Source organism: Castor canadensis, chromosome 4 (assembly GCF_047511655.1).
Source record: "Castor canadensis chromosome 4, mCasCan1.hap1v2, whole genome shotgun sequence".
Lineage (NCBI taxonomy): Eukaryota > Metazoa > Chordata > Mammalia > Rodentia > Castoridae > Castor > Castor canadensis.
In genome coordinates this window covers 69234800-69255348 of record NC_133389.1, presented here as the reverse complement: position 1 = coordinate 69255348, position 20549 = coordinate 69234800, and the positions used below count along the sequence as shown (strand labels likewise).

Genomic DNA, 20549 nt, shown 5'->3' with positions numbered 1-20549 from the left:
AAATACAGTATATTGGCAAGAAAACTTACCTCCAGACCAAACTTGTAGAAAAAGTAGTTTATGAAATATTTGGCACAATTAATAAGTCCATCATTAGATGCATTCTTGTAAGGTCATGAAAGATAGTTTTAGATACGGTTGCTGTAAGGTTATTTCAGCTCCTGTAGTATTCCTAATGGCAATAAATAGTAACCTCAAAAGCCAGAATAGCCAGCATCAGAAGATTGTTCTACAAAGAATGAGCAAGAAAACACAATGGGATATACCAAACACTTTATCCTGTGGTCATTTTAACGAATCCCCGTAATAAACTATTGTATTTAATAGTTGATGTCAAAAAGTACGATGTCTTCTATAATCCTACACACATTCACTATAGTATTGAGCATAAGGCTCATCTCCCTGTCTTATTTATTATGGGGTGTTCTCACTTATGGAAATCAGAGAAGTTGCCATGATGACAGAATCTAGACTTTCTAGATACAAGACTGCGGTTGCTCCCACTTACTTGGAAGTATCTTCCACATACTAAGGAAGCAGAGGCCGGTTACCTAGGGGTGTAGTGTAACCTTGTTTGCAGCTGTAAAGGCAAACAGTGCACAAAATCCTGGGACATGCTACATGGAGGAGTGGGGACCAAGTTAGAGGGAGGATTTTAACACCTCTAAGATCTGGCCAGAAAAAAGAAGCAAATTGAGAAGCATCTTCATGATGGCAAATAGTAATAGTTGGAATAACGGGAACAATGAAAAGAATTAACATGTGTGGAAACAGATACCAGGCATTAACCACCCATTCCAAATAATAATTTGCTTCATCCTTCTAACAGCTATGTGTAGCAGGAAACATTACAGAACTATTTACTACATGAAGAAAAAGTGGAAACTGCACAAAAATGGGATACATAGATATTTAAATGTCCCAGATGCACCAAAGTAAAATGTGAAAATGATCTAAATTATTTTGTTTCCATTATGTTTCTATGACTATTTGCAAAGTGTATTTTGCATAGATATGCTTCATTTTATTACTTATAAATGTAATCTGTGCTCTTTATTAAAAATATAGAGAAACAGAATGTAGACAGTAAAAATTTCTCATTAATACTATTATAGTTCACCATTTATCATGTGGCATATTTTATCCAATATTTTCCTTATGTCTAGAAGAGATAACACCATACACAGTGTCTTCAAATTTGCTATTTTTTTAAAAAATTAACAATATATGTTGGGTGTGTTTCGACTCTGACATATCCATCCACCATGTTCCTGTAATGGTTATATGGTGGGATGGGAAGCTATTTGTTGTATTTTATTCAACCAAGCTCAGACTGCTTGGCCAACTTCTCTTCAGTGCAATGTGATGCTGACTTTAATAGTTAGCCAGTTGGTACAAGGGTTGTTCTAAACAGCATGTTAGAAGATGAAGTTTATATCAAGAGCCTCAAAGGGTTGCAAGATACAGCTATATGGTGACCCCAGCTAGGTGCAACACAGCCATTACCCTCAGGTAGACAAGCAGAGGAGAAGACTTCCTCAGCCCAACCCACTCTGTTGGATCAACAGGCGCACTGTAGAGCAGAGACTTGTTCAGCTCACGAAGGGGTATGTTGGTTTGATTTCCATTTGGCTGAAAAAGAAGAGAAAATGGAGTGAAATGCCTTGCTGCATTGGAAGAGTTCACACTGTCCACTTTCGGCTTTGGCTAAGCGAATCTCACTGGAGTAGGGAGGCCCATTTCAAGAGAGGGATCTCAACTTGAGAGCAGACTTAAGTACAGCACACAGGGCCCAAATAGAGCTGACCTGGATAAGGTGACCTATACACTAGATAAAATGTGCTTGGAGGTGTAAGCTCTCCAAATATCTGCCTCCATCTCTTAAAGGACAACCAGGAAGGTCCCTCATCCCTGAGGCTCACCAAGGAGCAGTTGACAGAGAAGTTCTCTGGCTTAATCGTCTGAAGCTGGTACAACATTTTGCAGATGATGATCATGCATGTCCAGACAGTGCAGTCACTTGAGGACACAGGGCGGAGCTTGGCATATGGCAGACCAAAAGCCCAAGAAATCAAAAATGCATAGTGGAACAGAGACACTTGCAAACATAAAATCAGAAATGGGGACAAAAATACATGACACAGCATCACATCCACAAGACAGGATGACTTGATTTCTTCACTTCAGCAGTAGTTGGTTGAGTTCTTAGCACATGCTAGGCATTGCTCTAGGTGCTTGGAGGACTGAGGTGAGCGAGTTATGGTCTTCAGGACACTACTATGTCTCATACGGCAGACAAACATATGACCAGGTAATGTCAATACAGTGTAGCAATAGCTAAGTTACAGATGTGTACAGATTCCTGGGAGAGCATCCAGAGAAGCCTTTACTCCAACGAGGGAGTTCACAAGAGCTGAACCAGCTGCAGCTGCAGAAAGTAAGAAGTGAATCCCAGGTCAAAGGTGCAAGGTCAAAGGCAAGAAGGTATGGAAAAGCATGGTGAGAACAGGGAATTGCTGTTTCCAATTGTCATTGGAAATGTCAGAGTTGGAAGTATAAAATGCTGCAATGGTGAAGATGGAGTCAGGAGTCAAGTTTTGATGGATCTCCTATGAACCATGTGATGGGGCCTGAACCCATTCTGTAAGAAATAGAGATCCACAAAGGGTGTGCTAGGGAATCTGAAGGTAAGAGTTGCATCTTATTTACATAAATGTAAAGGAAGAAAGGAGGTTGCAATGTTGGGACTAGACTGGAGGTCAGAAACCAGCTTTCACACTGCTGCAGTAGCAAAGGAGATGGGGATTCCATGGCTGCATTGAGGCTCTGTGGTTCCATGGCTGCATTATAGAAGACATATCGATTCAAGTGGAAAGTAAAATTAGTGGATTTGATGGCTGATTGGTTTGGAGGTTGGAAAGGTGCCATTGCTAAGAGAGAAAATGCTGAGAGGGGAGCCTGTTTAAAGAAGGAGGGCAATGAACTCAACTTGAACATGTTGGCTTTGGGCAGCATGTGAATTTCCAATCAAGGAGATGTCCATGAGTCTGGTGATCCTCCAAAGCTAATAGTTTCTTGAATCATGTAGAAGCATCACTGTCTTATTCAGCCATGGAACATACTGAGTATTGTTAAAATAATATTATCCTAGGGACATTTAACACTATCAGGTGAAAAATACAGCATGCACTCATCATAAAATTGACCATGTGCCAAGTGCAAAGCTTTAAGGACCACAGGAGGTAAGATTACCTATTCGGCTTACAAAACCATAAGATAAGAAAGTGTGAAGACTGAATCAGTATTTGTGCAATTTGTTACCTGCTACTCTCATCCTGAACTACTTGTCACTCTCCAAGGCAAGGAATGTCTCAGAATTAAGTGCTGAAATACCAGGGAAGAAGAGTGGCTTTACAGAACTAATTGAGGATGAAAGAAATTCTGTATGTGAACGTGCTCTGTAAACTATAAAGTGCTTGTAAACACATTAAATGTTGTATTTTCCACCAAACATTTTGATCAATGAACTGACTCTTTTCCTATAGTCATCAAGTGTCATGTCAGTTTGGATGGTAAAAAGTAAATCTTATTAAAACACTCTGAAATTAGCCTCTTTGCTATTTCTTTAATTATGCATTTAAGGCACTGAGTGTAAAAACAATTGAATACAATTAATTTAGGTAGACATTTTCACTTTCTAAGTGATGGGGAAAAAGAAGAAAATATGGTAATTTTTATTAAGTCCTCACACCCATGAGGAGTCCACTGTTCTAGCAACACATAGAGTGGTGCACTGGGAAATCCTGCCTGGGGTGACTGCATTGTTATGGTCACCTAATCCAGGGTGAGAGGAGATGGCCTGGAGGATGCTGGATCTGAATTGAGACCAAAAGCATAAACAGGAGATAGGCAGGCAGAAGGAAATACAGTCCAAGTCCTTACAGGTGAGGGTAACACAGGGCTGCACATCCTTGGAGAAGCAAGAGGTTCTGTGTGAAGGAAGTGTGACCTGAAGCCTTTAGAGGATTTTGGAAGCCACCCCTGTCCTTAAGGCTAGATCCTGAGGGTGGTCCACCATATGACTGTGAGGATGAGAGAATCATGGTGACATTTTGAGGACTGCCATCATTCCATTTACACCCAGGGAAGACTGGTCACTTTATGGAAGACAATATAGATGAGAAAAGATGAGGGGGGAAGCTGGGGATCTGTTAGTCATCTGAAGGTAAGCCAGATGTGGGGTAGTGGCTCAGTTCCAGGGGTAAATGGTCAGAGCTGCTTTGGGACACAAAAAGAAGTGACGTTGAAAACTTTGTGTCTCGTCTCAAAAAATCCAATAATAAACAGGGTGAGCCCAGTGAAGATTTTATTAGATTTCAGGACTTGAGCTTACTCCTGGTAACATAGACTGGAACATTACTGTTTTCCTTAAAGAGAACTGAGGGAGATAGATTCTGCTAGATGGTCTAAAAAGAGGTCCATTCTCAGGTGCTTTAACAAGGACTAGATGAAAATAAGCAACTTTGCAACAGGGCTAAGCCAACAAGAAATGAAGACATGAGACCTTGTCCTCTGTACTTTCCCTCTGCCTGGTTCCACTGGCCTTAGGTCTTTTGTGGGTCAAAGCACACACCCTATCTTAGAGCCTCGATACCCTAATGTAATGGGTATTGCATGAAAACACATCACGGCAGCTAGAAAAGGAAAATGACAGCCCACTGTGGCTCCATTCAGCCCAACAGTAGCACAAAAGTTCACTTGTCTCTTTCACAGAAACCCAGATGATATATGATGAAATGATTTTGATGATGTGCAGCTCCAGGATCCACCACACGAACACCTGCAGCTTGTGGAAATACTCCAGGAACTTTAAGAAGAGCACAGTGAGGCGGTCAATCACCAGGTGCCATTTGTTCCTCAGGTCTGCAAGACAGTAACCCACCCAAGAGCATAACAGTGTCTGTATTATCAATCAAAGCGTGTTCTGTAACTTTCAGACTGAAATGAGTCACAGAAAATGAACTCAATGAACCCAAGTCAGGTCGATGACATGGACATTGTACACTGAGACTCCATGGGGCAATGTTTCCTGATCTGACTATTAATTCAATTAGTATAAAGAATGTCAGCCTTATTTATTCTTAAGACAAGACTAAGCTTTAATAATCCTTAACTCCTTGAGAATGTTAAGCAATACAAGGTCCCTATAAATGACATCTTTCCTGTTTCCTGTGCTTCTACTCATTAACTCCTGAAAGAGACAGCAGTCTGTGACCTAACAAAGGCAGGACCAGCCTGCTCTTCTGCAGAATGGAAAATGAGCACTGTATCTGGATGACCCAGTCCATGGATTCATGAGAAGATGGTCAATTTCATTCTAACAATTTTTAAAATCTAATTGTCCTTTTATTCTTTCCACCTGTGCTAAACATATGGGTCCTGCTTCTGTCCAGAAGGACTGTGCTGCTTAATCAGACCAAAGGCCACAGAAGGACCGTTTTGTCCTTTCATGTTCCAACCATATTTGTAGCATGGATTATGTTGTGTTTGTACACAGATGCTCAAACCTGGCATGGGTGGCCATAACAGTTTTTGCAACTAGTCTCAACTTTAAGAAAGGCTTTTGATATTGCAAAAACACTTACTTCCAGAGGGACTCAGGTGATCACCAATAGAAGGTCCAGGTATTAGATAAGCATGATTTGGAGGTGCAGACAGTGTGTACCCCACAGGAAGTGTGGGAGAACAAGGTGCAGTGCAATTTTTGGGTGGATTCTATTAGTAAAGCTCAAAACCCACCTTAAGCAGCAGGATAAAACCCTAGTCTCTAAGCTTGGTGCTGGTGGCTCACACCTGTAATCCTAGCTACTCAGGAAGCAGAGATCAGGAGGATTGTGGTTTGAAGTCAGCCCAGGCAAACAGTTTTCAAGACCCTATCTTGAAATTACTCAACACATAACAGGATGGGCAGAGTGGCTTAAGTGGTAGATTGCCTGACTAGTAAGTGACAGGCCCTGAGTTCAAACCCTGGTATCACAAAAAAAAGAAATGAAATGAAGTAAAATAAAGCCCTAGTCTGATGATCCTCAACTGGGAATGCCACTCAGCTGTGGAGGGTGGCTCTCTCTTTCTCTCTCTTTTCTTCTCATGCCATTTTTATATTATCTGTAAGCAAAGAGAAGTGTAGCACCACAGGGTCTCAGCCCTGGCACAGCACCCTGCCTCACAGGCTGTGCTCTCTGCTTCCTGTCATACTCTCTGGGAACTATGACACAGACCGAGTGCTTGCTATCCTTTGTATCACTGTTAGGTCACATTTCTGCTCACCACAGCCATTCAATTCTCATCATGCCCTGTTAAACATTATTTCAAGCCTAGGGATAAAACAGGAAAGAGAGCCTAAAGTCACAGTGGTGACAGAAACATGTCTAGGAGCTGGCTTGAAATGATAATTACAAAGTTGCACATCTTCTTAATTAATAGTTTCCCAGAAAAGCCTTGGCATGGTTTCCTCAAGAATGTGTCTGTGAAGGTGAGGTTCCACAGATGGTGACACACGCCCCTCTGGTCTCTGGACCAGAGATCTGCCTGTGGCTCAGAAGTGCATAAGCAGCCATCTGCTCTCATCCCCTTTGTCAGATTACAAGGAAATAATCAGAACAATTGGAACAGGGATATTATTATAACTATAGCAGCCAAAAATCCCCAAAGATCTGAGTCACCTATTGATCCTTTGAAGCAAGTCAGCATTTCATGGCCTCAGTCATAGCAGCATGGGAGTGGGCTGGTTACCTGATGTTTCTTCCTCCTCTTCTGATTCCTCCTCTTCATCTGCCTCCTCAGACTCGTTTCTGTCTTTCCCAAGCTCACCCTTCTTGGCTTTTTTGGAGCACCCTTCTGGCTTCTCCTCCCCAGGTCCCACTAGTGCCTGCACCATGGGCTTCTCCAGGCTGGAGGTCAGATTCATCATGGCCAGATCTGGGAGGCTTCCTTCAGGGTGGGCCAATCTGTTGGCAGAGAGCAGCTGAGTCAGGAGAGAAAGAGGGCCAGGATGAATGAGAGCAAAGGGCAAGTCAAAGGACAAACCAAAAGAAAAACCAGTGCATGGAACAAAGACCTCACAATGTAGGGTGTGAGCACCTTGCCATTTTTGGTTGGTTTGTTTGGTTTAAGTGCTTTCTAAAAGCAAACTATCAGCTCAGTTTTGTTAGCTCTTCTTATCCAGGTTCTAGTGATTAGTCAGGAATGAGGGCTCTCAACACCTAAACTTGACATTTTTTCCCAGAGAAGAAAATGGTCAGAGTTTAGGATGTAGAAGTATGAAATGGCACATGTAGGGCAAGCATTTCATGGCTTCACATGGGGAAATTACTTATTTTGGTGGGTTGGTAATTTTTCCTTGATGCTGCTCAAAGTAATTGAAATAGAAAGGAAAAAAAGGAGATGAGAACAGAAGAGTTATAAGGAATGTCAGAGATCACATATCATGCTACACATCATCCCCATTGCATTCCCGGGTGCCTAATGCCAAGTACATTCTGGGACGGCACCAGTAGTGCGCTTTCACTTTGAACTGAGGCATGGCAACTGATCTGGGTGGATAGGATGGCAGGTTTGTAAGGGACAGAACATAGAGATTCCTGAGGCAAATGTCACCATGCACATTCAATAATGCAACAAACCATCTCCCAAGAAGCAAGTCATTCACAAGTTATGTAACTTTTTTTTCAAATTCTTAAATCACATGTGCTCTCTGTAAACCCTGGCATTGACTAACCCCATTCTGCCAGCCTGTAAAGCAGACACAACAAGAGCAAAATGCTCTCAGCAGTTGAGACATCTGTGGCACTTCCTGTCTGAGGGTCACCAAGATCAGCCAAGGACTGGCAACTTTGGAACACTGAGAACCTGAGTCAGAGTGTCAACAGAGGCAGAGTTCTCATGGAGCACTGAGAGCAACCTGGTCCTACAGCTTATCCCATAGTGGACATAACAGTATAATCCGTCTCCTACATTGTTTTTTTATTCATATTCAAATTAATTGTTTAAGGAGCATTTGTGGATAATATAGTACATCTTAGGGGAAAAAATCTATTGGTAACACTAATGATCTTTTCCATTTGAAATAAATAATCCATAAATTTCAGCCTGGCTACAACAAGCAATAATATTCTATCTGTACAATTGTGGACTCTGAGAAAATTATTTAGCCTTTCTGAAATTTAGTTCATTTTCTATAAACCGTATAGATCTGACTGGATGGAAGTCTAAACTACCTTCAACTCAACGGTTTTTGAATGGTATTTGAAAATGCACCATTCATTTGGGGGAGGTCTGTAATCAATCCACATTGCCCTTAGACCTTCAGTCAGTCATTACTCAAGAGAAATTCCCTTTAACAGAGACCAACCAGGTAAATTATTGTCCACCAGAAGCAAATTGTTAATTTAGTGCAAAACGAGCACATGACGGACTGCAGCGTGAGTGGCAGGGAGGGAAGGTCCTGCTGACATAACACTTTCTTATCTTCTTAAGTTAGTTGCACTTCTGAAAGTTAACTACTCTTAAAACTGCAAAACCATTTCTTCTATGCCAGCACTGCCCTGCAAACCCCAGGCTGCATATTTGCTGCCCTTGCTTTGTCAGGACGCTAAGTATTCCATGTGACAAGCTGTGGCAGCAGTCAGATGCCACATGGTTGTCAGTACTGATTTGTTCATTTCAGAATTGCCAGCACTACACAAATGAGAGACAGTTGTCAGGGGGACACAGGATTTGGTGGATTGTAGTGTGGAAGTGTAACCATCTCAGACTATGTTTAAATGTCTATAGCAACTTCACACTGACAAGAAGACAACTTTCTAATAATCACTTAGGGAGTGAAACTCTCAACTGAGAGGCTGTTTACAACTGCTGTCAGGTCTATAAAGCAAACTGTCCTCGAGCAATCATGGCCCTAAACTGCAGAGCCTTGGAGCATACCAAGAGACAACTGCTAAATGAAGGAATCAAAGGACGACCCTGGAGCAAGCCTTCGCAAATAGGTGTGCATTAGCTTCTAGAAACTTGTAACCATCCACAGAGCTCTGGGGCAGACTCTGCAGTTCAAGCTGTTCACTGTCTTCTGATTAGTCCTCATGAGGAAATGTCCTCTGCAATGAGCACTCTAACTTCACAAGCTTGGGATAGGTGACAAAAAAGCAGAAGAGGACGTGTATCCAAGCTGCCATTTACTAGTCTAGGAGTTTGTTAACTATCTGAGAATTTCGGTGAGTTATATTTTGCATGGTACATTCATGGAAATCCGTGTGTATAAAACATGTACAGGTAAAACTAATTTAAATGAATGAGTAGGAGCATAGTGTTTTAAAAATACTCCTGTGTACATCTTTTCATTTTTTCCATCTTTATCATAGCTCTTTTTGGAGGCAGTAGAGAAGAATGTTGAAAGCACATGGTTTTGGTTTTGGAGTCAGAAAGACTTATGTTCAAGCCCTGATGAGATGACAAATTTTTAAAAATTGATTTTTTTTTCCAAAACGACATTGGAAAGAACACTACAGTGAAAGCATCCTTGGCACATCATGTAAGAAACTTGCAGTACAGGCACCTCTTTACTGACCATGTTATGCAAATGACTTAATGTTCAAGCGATGGGTTTTTAAGGACTCCAAACAGACACGGGGATGAGCTTGTGCATTCTCAGAGAATCTCTCTTCTCTACTTCTGTCATCAAATCATTTCAATGCCTATTTCCAAAAGCGAGTTCATGTTCATCTCTTTACATTCTCTTTATTTTTATAGATGCCTTTGTGCCCTTGCTTTCATTATAGTTTAGGCTCTGAGCTCTGACGCTTTCACTCTACTTCATAGGTAAAATGATTCTCTTCTTTCACATGTAACAAAGCAGAGGTTACTCATGTTTATTCATTCACACACCTTTTTCTTTGTCCTCATTGCAGACATTGTGCCCCCATCACTTTACCCTCAGTGTGTTTCGGGGGCTCTCTTCCTGAAGGCAGAAATCTAGTCTTGCTCTACCCAGCTCCTCCGCACGATGGAGAGCTGTGCTTGGCAAACACTGTGACTCTTTGAGCCTTGGATGAAGACATTGTATGCACTGGTGACACTTGCTTCTTTGAAACAGAGGAAACAGAGGTTTTATTCTGTCCAAGGAGTTGACTTTGAAAAGCTGCATATTAAACTAGTTTCTTCTAAAGAAAGTGGAAATGCTACCACTCTAAAATCTCTTATTCTAACTTCTGTTCAATTTTAATTACTTTAATTTCGAATATGTGAAATGAAAATTGTACTCACCCCTTTCATTAGACATTAAAATGTGTACAGTTAGAAAAAAGGAGGTGTAGTAGTTTGTGATTAAAGGAAGTGTTTAGGATAAATTATTTTCAAGAACCCATAGCACTTTTAGAAGATCATATTGACATGTAAGCAATTGATTTGTGAATTTGATATCATATTTTAATGTAGGAATAATTCCTCCAAAAACAATCTAAGATGCAAGACTGGATATAGACTCTACTCTGCTGATATATTCTAATTCCTACTGTTTACCAAGTTAGTTGGAAATTCCCCACCATTTAATCATAATATTACAGTTTTATTGAAGTGACCCATAGTCCTCGGCACCCTCTCCTACCTCCCACTTTGTAAGATAACATCTAAATTTTAACCATCCTGCAAGTTGAATTGCAGGTATGCCTCCTCTTTTAATTCAGAGCTAACATTTTTATATAAAATTTTTTGAGGTAATGAGGCTTGAACTCAGGCTAAGAGCTAAGATTTCTCACTAAGAGGTAAGATTTTTAAGCACATGTTTCCTCCTTATAAGACAACATTGAGCATAAAGAAATAAATTATGAGAAAGCAAGCTTATTTACCTCAAAAATGGATTCATCTAATCATTCTAGTGAATGGAAGGTCTTAGAAAACCTTGGATATACTTTATATACATCATTTCGGAAGCATGCATTGTAAAATGAGAGGTTTATTTGAGAATGTTCCCTGTGGGGCACAGCTCTGGTGTCTCTTATGTTACCTTCCCTCCACACAGGAGAGTGTTCACTGGAAAGAGATACTGGGGAGTTGGGATGTTTCAAGGTGTTAATTGCTTTGGGTGACTTTGAACTTTGATGATAGCCCTCTCTTAATAAAGCAAATGCTAAATGCTTCATGAGAAACACAGAGAATTAGTGGGTTGTTCCCTTTGCTTGGACAGATGAAATTTAAGTAGTTGCTCAAGATTTCTATCTAGAGTCTGTGTCTTCTTCTCTGCCTAAACACCTAAAAGCCTTGGGCAGACTTTTCTCTCTCAAGCTGTCAACAAACAGACACCAGCCAATCCTCATTCTTCCTCCTTCTTCTCCACAGTGACCCACTCCTGTTTCATACTTCCTTCTAGACAAGTTGACCTCCTAGGGTTTGCTATTTTTGGTTGGCTGCTTTAAGATTTTCCTGAGAAGAAAAGTGAATGGAATAGAAAACTAACAAATCTTTCAGCATTTTGATAAGTTGATTTATTACAATTATATGTTTCTATTAACTAGTTACTAGGTTTATTACTAATGACATGGAATTTGGGAAATAAATAATTTAACTCACCTACTTAATAAAGTATGAATGGTTTGAAAAGACCTCAGAAGGTCTTTTCTCTGTACTACGGGGCACTTTGAGGATACCTCTTCACATGACGCCATTAGTAAAGCTCACTTTGGTCAAGTGTGCATACCACATGTCTTATCTCCACAGTTAGGTGGTCCTCATTTTAAGCTAGAGGCACGTTCCAGTACCATCTTTGCATTTTCTGTAGTATGCAGACAAACTGTGAAATCTAGTAATGAAAATATCCTTTTTCAATTCTATATTGATCTTTCAAGTACACATATATTTAACAAGTTGGTGTTTTTCTAAACCACACGTTGTTAGGATGATTTTCAAGAAATATCTACTGAATATCAACTAAGAGGTAAGGGTTGGGGTCACTGACAGGGAGTCTCCTAGTGGATGACACAAGGCATCCAGGCCTCAGGAGCTTAAGCTGCTAGCAAGGGGGCTACGAAAAGCAGGGCTAGAGGTCTGGAAGGCAAGTGTCAGGAGAGCAGCGGTTACAAAGTGCCATGGGAATTCAGAGGGAAGGCAAATGACCTGTAGTGGGATGTTGGCATTAATGACAAAGTATGTAGAGGAGGTGGCTCTTGAGCTGAGCTTCAACTTATGTGTTCAGGAAAGAAATGAACTGGGAGATTCCAAGATGGCAGCTACAGGGAGGAAGGAGATAGCGTGCCTCCTATAGTGAAGTCTTGGAGAGATGCGGGAGACACACCTTGCAGGCAAAACCACCGAGAAGAGGCAAAACTTTGACCCTCCACACCTCCAGCCAGTTCAGAGCATCTCCACTTCATGTTAAACGGAAAAATCAGGAAGGCTCCCGGGCTGCCAGCCACCAGCCACCCATGCCCAGATGGCTTGGGAAGACGCAGACAAGGTGAGCTTAGCAGTACCACAGTACTCCCACAGACAACCCCGGGCCACAGCAGCATAGCCCCCTGGACAGACCGACCTCCACCCGGGAAGAAAGAGAAACTGAGTAATAAGCAATAAGAACAATAAAGACACACTGGAAAGAGGGTGGGGTGCACTGAGCGCCGAAGATTGGGGGAAGGGGATCCTTCCCGGAACTGTAAATAAACAAGCCAGGTGGGCTGGAGAGGCTCCCGTGGGAGTGGGGGCACGCACCCAGCAACCAGGAGTGGGAAAGCTTGTGAAAGTGGCGAAGGGAGGAAAACTCCACAGGAGAGGAGGGAAGACCCATTTCCCACGTGAGCTGTAAAAAAACATGGCGGCTGGCAGGAGCAGCAGCACTGCCCAGTAATCACTAGCAGGAAAGCTTGTAAAAGTGGCAGTGGGAGGAAAACTCCACAGGAGAGGGGGGGAACACCCACTTCCCATGCGAACTGTAAACAAACACGCAGGCCTGAGAAAGCAGGTACAGTGTCACCTCCCCCAGTGTGCTTGAAAAGGGGAAAGCTTGTAGCAGAGGCTCGCACACAGGAGAACTCTCAGTAAACAAAGCCTGCAGGGCCAGGTAAGTGGTAAGCTCACCCCTGAGATTTGCATAAATAATGCCTCCAGCAAGAGCAGGCTGACAGCAGTGGGCAGGCAAGCCACAGCTGCAGATACCATTCACAGAACTGTCTCCAGACTCTTTTTTTTTCTCTCTCCCTCCCACTGATGAGAAAACAACTGAATTACACCTGCATGCTGAAAAACTTACTGAAACTGTATTGCATTTGAACTTGGGGCACTTTGTGGGTTTTTTTTTTTTTTGGTTTTTTTGTGCAGTTTTGTTCTACTTTATGCATCCCCTTTGATGAGACAACTACAGAACAACATCTGAGGCACCATCTCCAGGATTGGAGACTGAGATGGACACCAAAATTATTAAGACTGAAACTTCATTGCAATTGAACTTAGAGGTTTTTTTTTATTATTGCTTTTATTTTTTATTTTCAATTTTTCATTTTGTTTTATTTTATTTATATATATATTACTTTCATTTACTTATTTTTTATTTTTATTCTTATCATTATTCTTTTTATTTTTTATTTTCAATCCTCTCTCTGTCTCTCTAAGGCCTGTTCAGCTTACTGTCAATTAGTACACTAATGCCCCCAGTTTATACCTTTGAAACTTTCTTGTTTTGTTTTTTCATACCTGTCTGTTTGTTTTTCCCTTTTCATTAACTTCTTGCTTTCCATCTCCTCTCACCCTTCCATTCTAAATATTACCATTGTTATTATTACAAGCTAGAAAATACTTTTTTGCACACAGTACAGGGACAGTAACAACACCAAGGACAATGACAGGAGACAGAAAAAACAGGGAAACCAGTTTCCCCACAGCAAAAAATTAGTACAGGAACCAGATGGGAATAAAGAAAACAGATACTCAGATCCAGACTCCAACAAAATGAAGAAAAACTATGCCAAAGAACCCAATGAAGCCCACAAGAAAATTTAAAAGAAGACATACTCCAGGTACTCAATGAGAATTTTATAGAGATGATACTGGATATGGTCAACCAAAATGTACAGGAGACACTCAAGAAATTCCAAGACAACAAAAATAGAGAATTTGAAAAAGCAAAAGAAGAAATAAAGGAAACCATAGAAGTACTGTATAAACAACAAAGTGAAACAGAGAACACGATTAATAAACAGATAATAAACACAGATTAATAAACAGATATTTTTATCCTGAACTCAGGATAAAAATAGACAACATTAAAGAGGAAACCACCCAGGATATGGAAAACCTCAGAAAAAAGAATGAAACAGAAGTGCAAAACAAAACAGAAGGCCAATCCAGCAGAATAGAACAAACAGAAGACAGAATCTCAGAACTTGAAGATGAAATGGTAATCAAAGGAAAAACCAAAGAATTATTAATTAAACAACTCAAGACCTGTGAAAAGAAAATGGAAGAACTCACCGACTCCATCAAAAGACCAAACTTGAGAATCATGGGCATTGAAGAAGGAGAAGAGGTGCAAGCGAAGGGAATGCATAATATATTCAACAAAATAATAATGGAAAATTTCCCAAATCTAGAGAAAGATATTCCCATACAGATGCAAGAGGCCTCCGGGACACCAAACAGACCAGATCAACATAGAACTACCACACGACATATCATCATTAAAACAACAAGTTCAGAAACTAAGGAAAGAATATTGAAGGCTGTAAGAGAGAAAAAACAAGTAACATACAAAGGTAAAACCATCAAAATCACAGCAGACTTCTCAACAGAAACATTAAAATCAAGAAGAGCTCGGGGTGAGATCTTCCGGGCACTGAATGAAAATAACTTCAACCCCAGGATACTCTACCTAGCAAAACTATCATTCAAAATAGATGGAGCAATAAAACTCTTCCATGATAAGCAGAAACTAAAACAATATGTGACCACAAAGCCACAACTACAAAAGATTCTTCAAGGGATTCTGCATGCAGAAAGTGAAACCCAACTTAACCATGAAAAGACAGGCAGCACCAAACCACAGGAAAAGAAAAAGCAAGAAAGTAGAGAGTAACCTCAACTTAGATACACACAATCAAACCTTCAAACAACTAAGACAACTAAATGACAGGAATCACCACATACCTATCAGTACTAATACTTAATGTTAACGGAATTAATTCACCCATCAAAAGGTACCGCTTGAGGAAATGGATTAAAAAGGAAGATCAAACAATTTGTTGCTTATAGGAGACCCATCTCACCGACAGAAATAAGCATAGATGAAAGGCTGGAAGAAGATTGAGCAAGCCAATGGCCCCAGAAAACAGGCAGGAGTAGCAATACTTAGCTCTGGGAAAGTAGACTTCAAACCTACATTGATCAAACGAGATAAAGAAGGATGTTCTATACTAATAAAAGGGGAAATAGACCAAAAGGAAATAATAATCATCAATCTGTATGCACCCAATGACAACGCACTCAATTTCATCAAACATACCCTGAAAGACCTAAAAGCATATATTAACGACAACACAGTGGTTGTGGGAGACTTTAACACCCCATTATCATCAATAGATAGGTCATCCAAACAAAAAATCAATAAAGATATCCAAGATCTAAAATATACAATAGATCAAATGGACCTACTTGATATCTACAGAACACTTCATCCAACTTCTACACAATATACATTCTTCTCAGCAGCCCATGGAACCTTCTCCAAAATAGATCATATCCTACGGCACAAAGCAAACCTCAGCAAATATAAGGAAATAGAAATTATACAGTGCATACTCTCTGATCACAATGCAGTAAAAGTAGAACTCAACAACAAAAGTAAAGACAAAAAACATGCAAACAGCTGGAAACTAAATAACTCACTACTTAATGAACAATGGATCATTGATGAAATAAAAGAGGAAATTAAAAAGTTCCTGGAAGTCAATGAAAATGAAAACACAACCTACTGGAACCTATGGGACACAGCAAAGGCAGTCCTGAGAGGTAAGTTTATAGCCATGAGTGCATACTGAAAGATCCCAAATCAATGACCTAATGATACATCTCAAACTCCTAGAAAAACAAGAACAAGCAAATCCCAAACAAATAGGAGGGAAATAATAAAAATAAGAGCTGAAATCAACGAAATAGAAACCAAAAAAACCATACAAAGAATTAATGAAAAAACAGTTGGTTCTTTGAAAAAATAAGCAAGACTGATAGACCCCTGGCAAACCTGATTAAAATGAGGGGAGAAAAAACCCAAATTAGTAGAATCAGGAATGCAAAAGGGGAGAAAACAACAAACACCATGGAAGTCCATGAAATCATCAGAGACTACTTTGAGAACCTATATTCAAATAAATTTGAAAATCTTAAAGAAATGGACAGATTTCTAGATACATATGATCATCCAAAACTGAACCAAGAGGAAATTAATCACTTGAATAGATCTATAACACAAAATGAACCTGAAGCAGCAATCAAGAGTCTCCCCAAAAAGAAAAGTCCAGGACCTGACAGATTCTCTGCTGAATTCTATCAGACCTTTAAAGAAGAACTGATACCAACCCTCCTTAAACTGTTCCATGAAATAGAAAGGGAAGGAAAACTGCCAAACACATTTTATGAAGCCAGTATTACACTTATCCCAAAACCAGGCAAAGACACCTCCAAAAAGGAGAACTATAGGCCAATCTCCTTAATGAACATTGATGCAAAAATCCTCAACAAAATAATGGCAAAACAAATTCAACCACACATCAAAAAGATTATTCACCATGACCAAGAAGGCTTCATTTCAGGTATGCAGGGGTGGTTCAACCTATGAAAATCAATAAACATAATAAACCACATTAACAGAAGCAAAGACAAAACCAACTTGATCATCTCAATAAATGCAGAAAAAGCCTTTGATAAGATCCAACACCATTTCATGATAAAAGCTCTAAGAAAACTAGGAATAGAAGGAAAGTACCTCAACATTATAAAAGCTATATATGACAAACCTACAGCCAGCATTATACTTAATGGAGAAAAACTGAAACCATTCCCTCTAAAATCAGGAACCAGAGAAGGATGCCCACTATCTCCACTCCTATTCAACATAGTATTGGAATTCCTAGCCAGAGAAATTAGGCAAGAAGAAGGAATAAAAGGAATACAAATAGGTAAAGAAACTGTCAAAATATTCCTATTTACAGACGAAATGATCCTACACCTTAAAGACCCAAAAAACTCTACTCAGAAACTTCTACACATCATCAATAGCTACAGCAACGTAGCAGGATATAAAATGAACATAGAAAAATCATTAGTATTTCTATACACTAATAATGAAGAAACTGAAAAAGAATATATGAAAACAATTCCATTTACAATAGCCTCAAAAAAAATCCAATACCTAGGTGTAAACCTAACAAAAGATGTGAAAGACCTCTACAAGGAAAACTATAAACTACTGAAGAAAGTGATTGAGGAAGACTGTAGAAAGTGGAGAGATCTCCCATGCTCATGGATTGGTAGAATCAACATAGTAAAAATGTCTGCACTCCCAAAAGTAATCTACATGTTTAATGCAATTCCCATCAAAATTGCAATGACATTCATTAAAGAGATTGAAAAGTCTACCATGAAATTTATATGGAAACACAAGAGGCCACGAATAGCCAAGGCAATACACAGTCAAAAGAACAATGCTGGAGGTATCATGATACCTGACTTCAAACTATATTACAAAGTAATAATGATAAAAACAGCATGGTACTGGCACAAAAACAGACATGAAGACCAGTGGAACAGAATAGAGGATCCAGATATGAAGTCACACAACTATAACCAACTTGTCTTTGACAAAGGAGCTAAAAATATACGATGGAGAAATAGCAGCCTCTTCAACAAAAACTGCTGGGAAAACTGGTTAGCAGTCTGCAAAAAACGGAAACTAGATCCATGTATATCACCCTATACCAATATTAACCCAAAATGGATCAAGGATCTTAATATCAGACCACAAACTCTAAAGTTGATACAGGAAAGAGTAGGAAATACTCTGGAGTTAGTAGGTATAGGTAAGAACTTTCTCAATGAAACACCAGCAGCACAGCAACTAAGAGATAGCATAGATAAATGGGACCTCATAAAACTGAAAAGCTTCTGTTCATCAAAAGAAATGGTCTCTAAACCGAAGAGAACACCCACAGAGTGGGAGAAAATATTTGCTAGCTATACATCAGACAAAGGACTGATAACCAGAATATACAGGGAACTTAAAAAACTAAATTCTCCCATATCTAAGGAACCAATAAAGAAATTGGCAAGTGAACTAAATAGAACTTTCTCAAAAGAAGAAATTCCAATGGCCAAAAAACACATGAAAAAATGCTCACCATCTCTAGCAATAAAGGAAATGCAAATTAAAACCACACTAAGATTCCGCCTCACCCCTGTTAAAATAGCCATCATTAGTAACACCACGAACAATAGGTGTTGGCGAGGATGTGGGGAAAAAGGAACCCTCTTACACTGTTGGTGGGAATGTAAACTAGTACAACCACTCAGGAAAAAAATTTGGAGGCTACTTAAAAAGCTGGACATCAATCTACCATTTGATCCAGCAATACCATTCTTGGGGATATACCCAAAAGACTGTGACACAGGTTACTCCAGAGGCACCTGCACACCCATGTTTATTGCGGCACTATTCACAATAGCCAAGTCATGGAAACAGCCAAGATGCCCCACCACTGACGAATGGATTAAGAAAATGTGGTATCTATACACAGTGGAATTCTATGCAGCCACGAAGAAGAATGAAATGTTATCATTCGCTGGTAAATGGATGGAATTGGAGAACATCATTCTGAGTGAGGTTAGCCTGGCCCAAAAGACTAAAAATCGTATGTTCTCCCTCATATGCAGACATTAGATCAAGGGCAAACACAACAAGGGGATTGGACTTTGAGCACATGATAAAAGCGAGAGCACACAAGGGTGGGGTGAGGCTAGGTAAGACACCTAAAAAATTCGCTAACATTTGATGCCCTTAATGCAGAGAAATTAAAGCAGATACCTTAAAAACAACTGAGGCCAATAGGAAAAGGGGACCAGGAACTAGAGAAAAGGTGAGATCAAAAAGAATTAACCTAGAAGGTAACACACACGCACAGGAAATTAATGTCAGTCAACTCCCTGTATAGCTATCCTTATCTCAACCAGCAAAAACACTTGTTCCTTCCTATTATTGCTTATATTCTCTCTTCAACAAAATTAGAGATAAGGCAAAATAGTTTCTGTTGGGTATTGAGGGGGTGGTGGGGAGAGGGAGGGGGCGGAGTGGGTGGTAAGGGAGGGGGTGGGGGCAGGGGGGAGAAATGACCCAAGCCTTGTATGCACATATGAATAATAAAACAATAAAAAAAAGAAAGAAATGAACTCTCAGGCAAGCCTTGAACTAATTCTACCAAACAAAATAAATGGGACATAAGTTGGGACCGAAACCAAATGGTGAGCACCAGCTGAAGACCCTTGACAACCTCCACATCTACTGGCTCTGGTATTCGGTATAAACACCAGATGGCTTGGTTTGCAAAATACATCCATGAGCATACCTGGACGCCACCGACTACTATCTGATGACATCACTTTTCATTTAGAAAGCAGCAAAGAGCTTAACATGCCAAAACAGTCTGAAGTGAGAACAAAAGAGAAAACATCGGAATACCCACCTATTTATTATTAGATACCTGCGACCATTGACTTTGGCATGGCTGCCAGGTAATACGGAAGTGCTGGATGCAATGGAGACAGAAAAGAGAGAAAGGAGACAGTTAGATAGGCACCTTGAAGAAGCTGCTAGGTGGCACGAGTCAGATCCATTCAGGAAAAGTGCTCAAAGATAACATGGCTTTCCATCTCACAAGCTCTACTAAAAACTAGTGATGGTTAAGTTCTTCAAGATATTTTTATCAAAGAAAATATAACCTAACATATATTAATATAAGAATTAAGATCTACAAAGTAACCATAGTCAACATCTTTCTGTAAGGTCTTCTAAAACTAGAGAAACAAGTTGTTTTGTTTCTATACATGTAACATTTTCTAACATGAATCATGGACAAATTATAGTGACATAAAGGTAATGAATACTTAAAGAGTTCTTAGTAAGTTATTATTAATTATATATTATGTAATAACTATGTTATTGCTTGGTTATATTTTATACTATTATCAACATATAAGTGAAGTGGCATTCCTGAGATTGCTTATTTTCATAATAATAGTTTCTTCTTATACATATTATAAAACTTCCATAATGCTAATTATAAATTCAATATGGCTAAGATAAATACGGTAAGTTCTGCTACATGTGACACTTGCCTATATGACTTATGTGCACACATGTACACATAAGAGCCATGGACAAGACAGGAGAAGATTAGTGGATATTAACAGAAACAATAGTACTGAAATCAATTTGACGACTATGATGAACCAATTTGTAACCATTTTTT

The 20549-nt window shown here is 39.7% G+C and overlaps 1 pseudogene; it reads right to left on the bottom strand.

The window, feature by feature from the left end:
- Positions 1-20549, bottom strand: part of LOC109680916 (piezo-type mechanosensitive ion channel component 2-like) — a 41615-nt pseudogene that overhangs the window by 13813 nt on the left and 7253 nt on the right.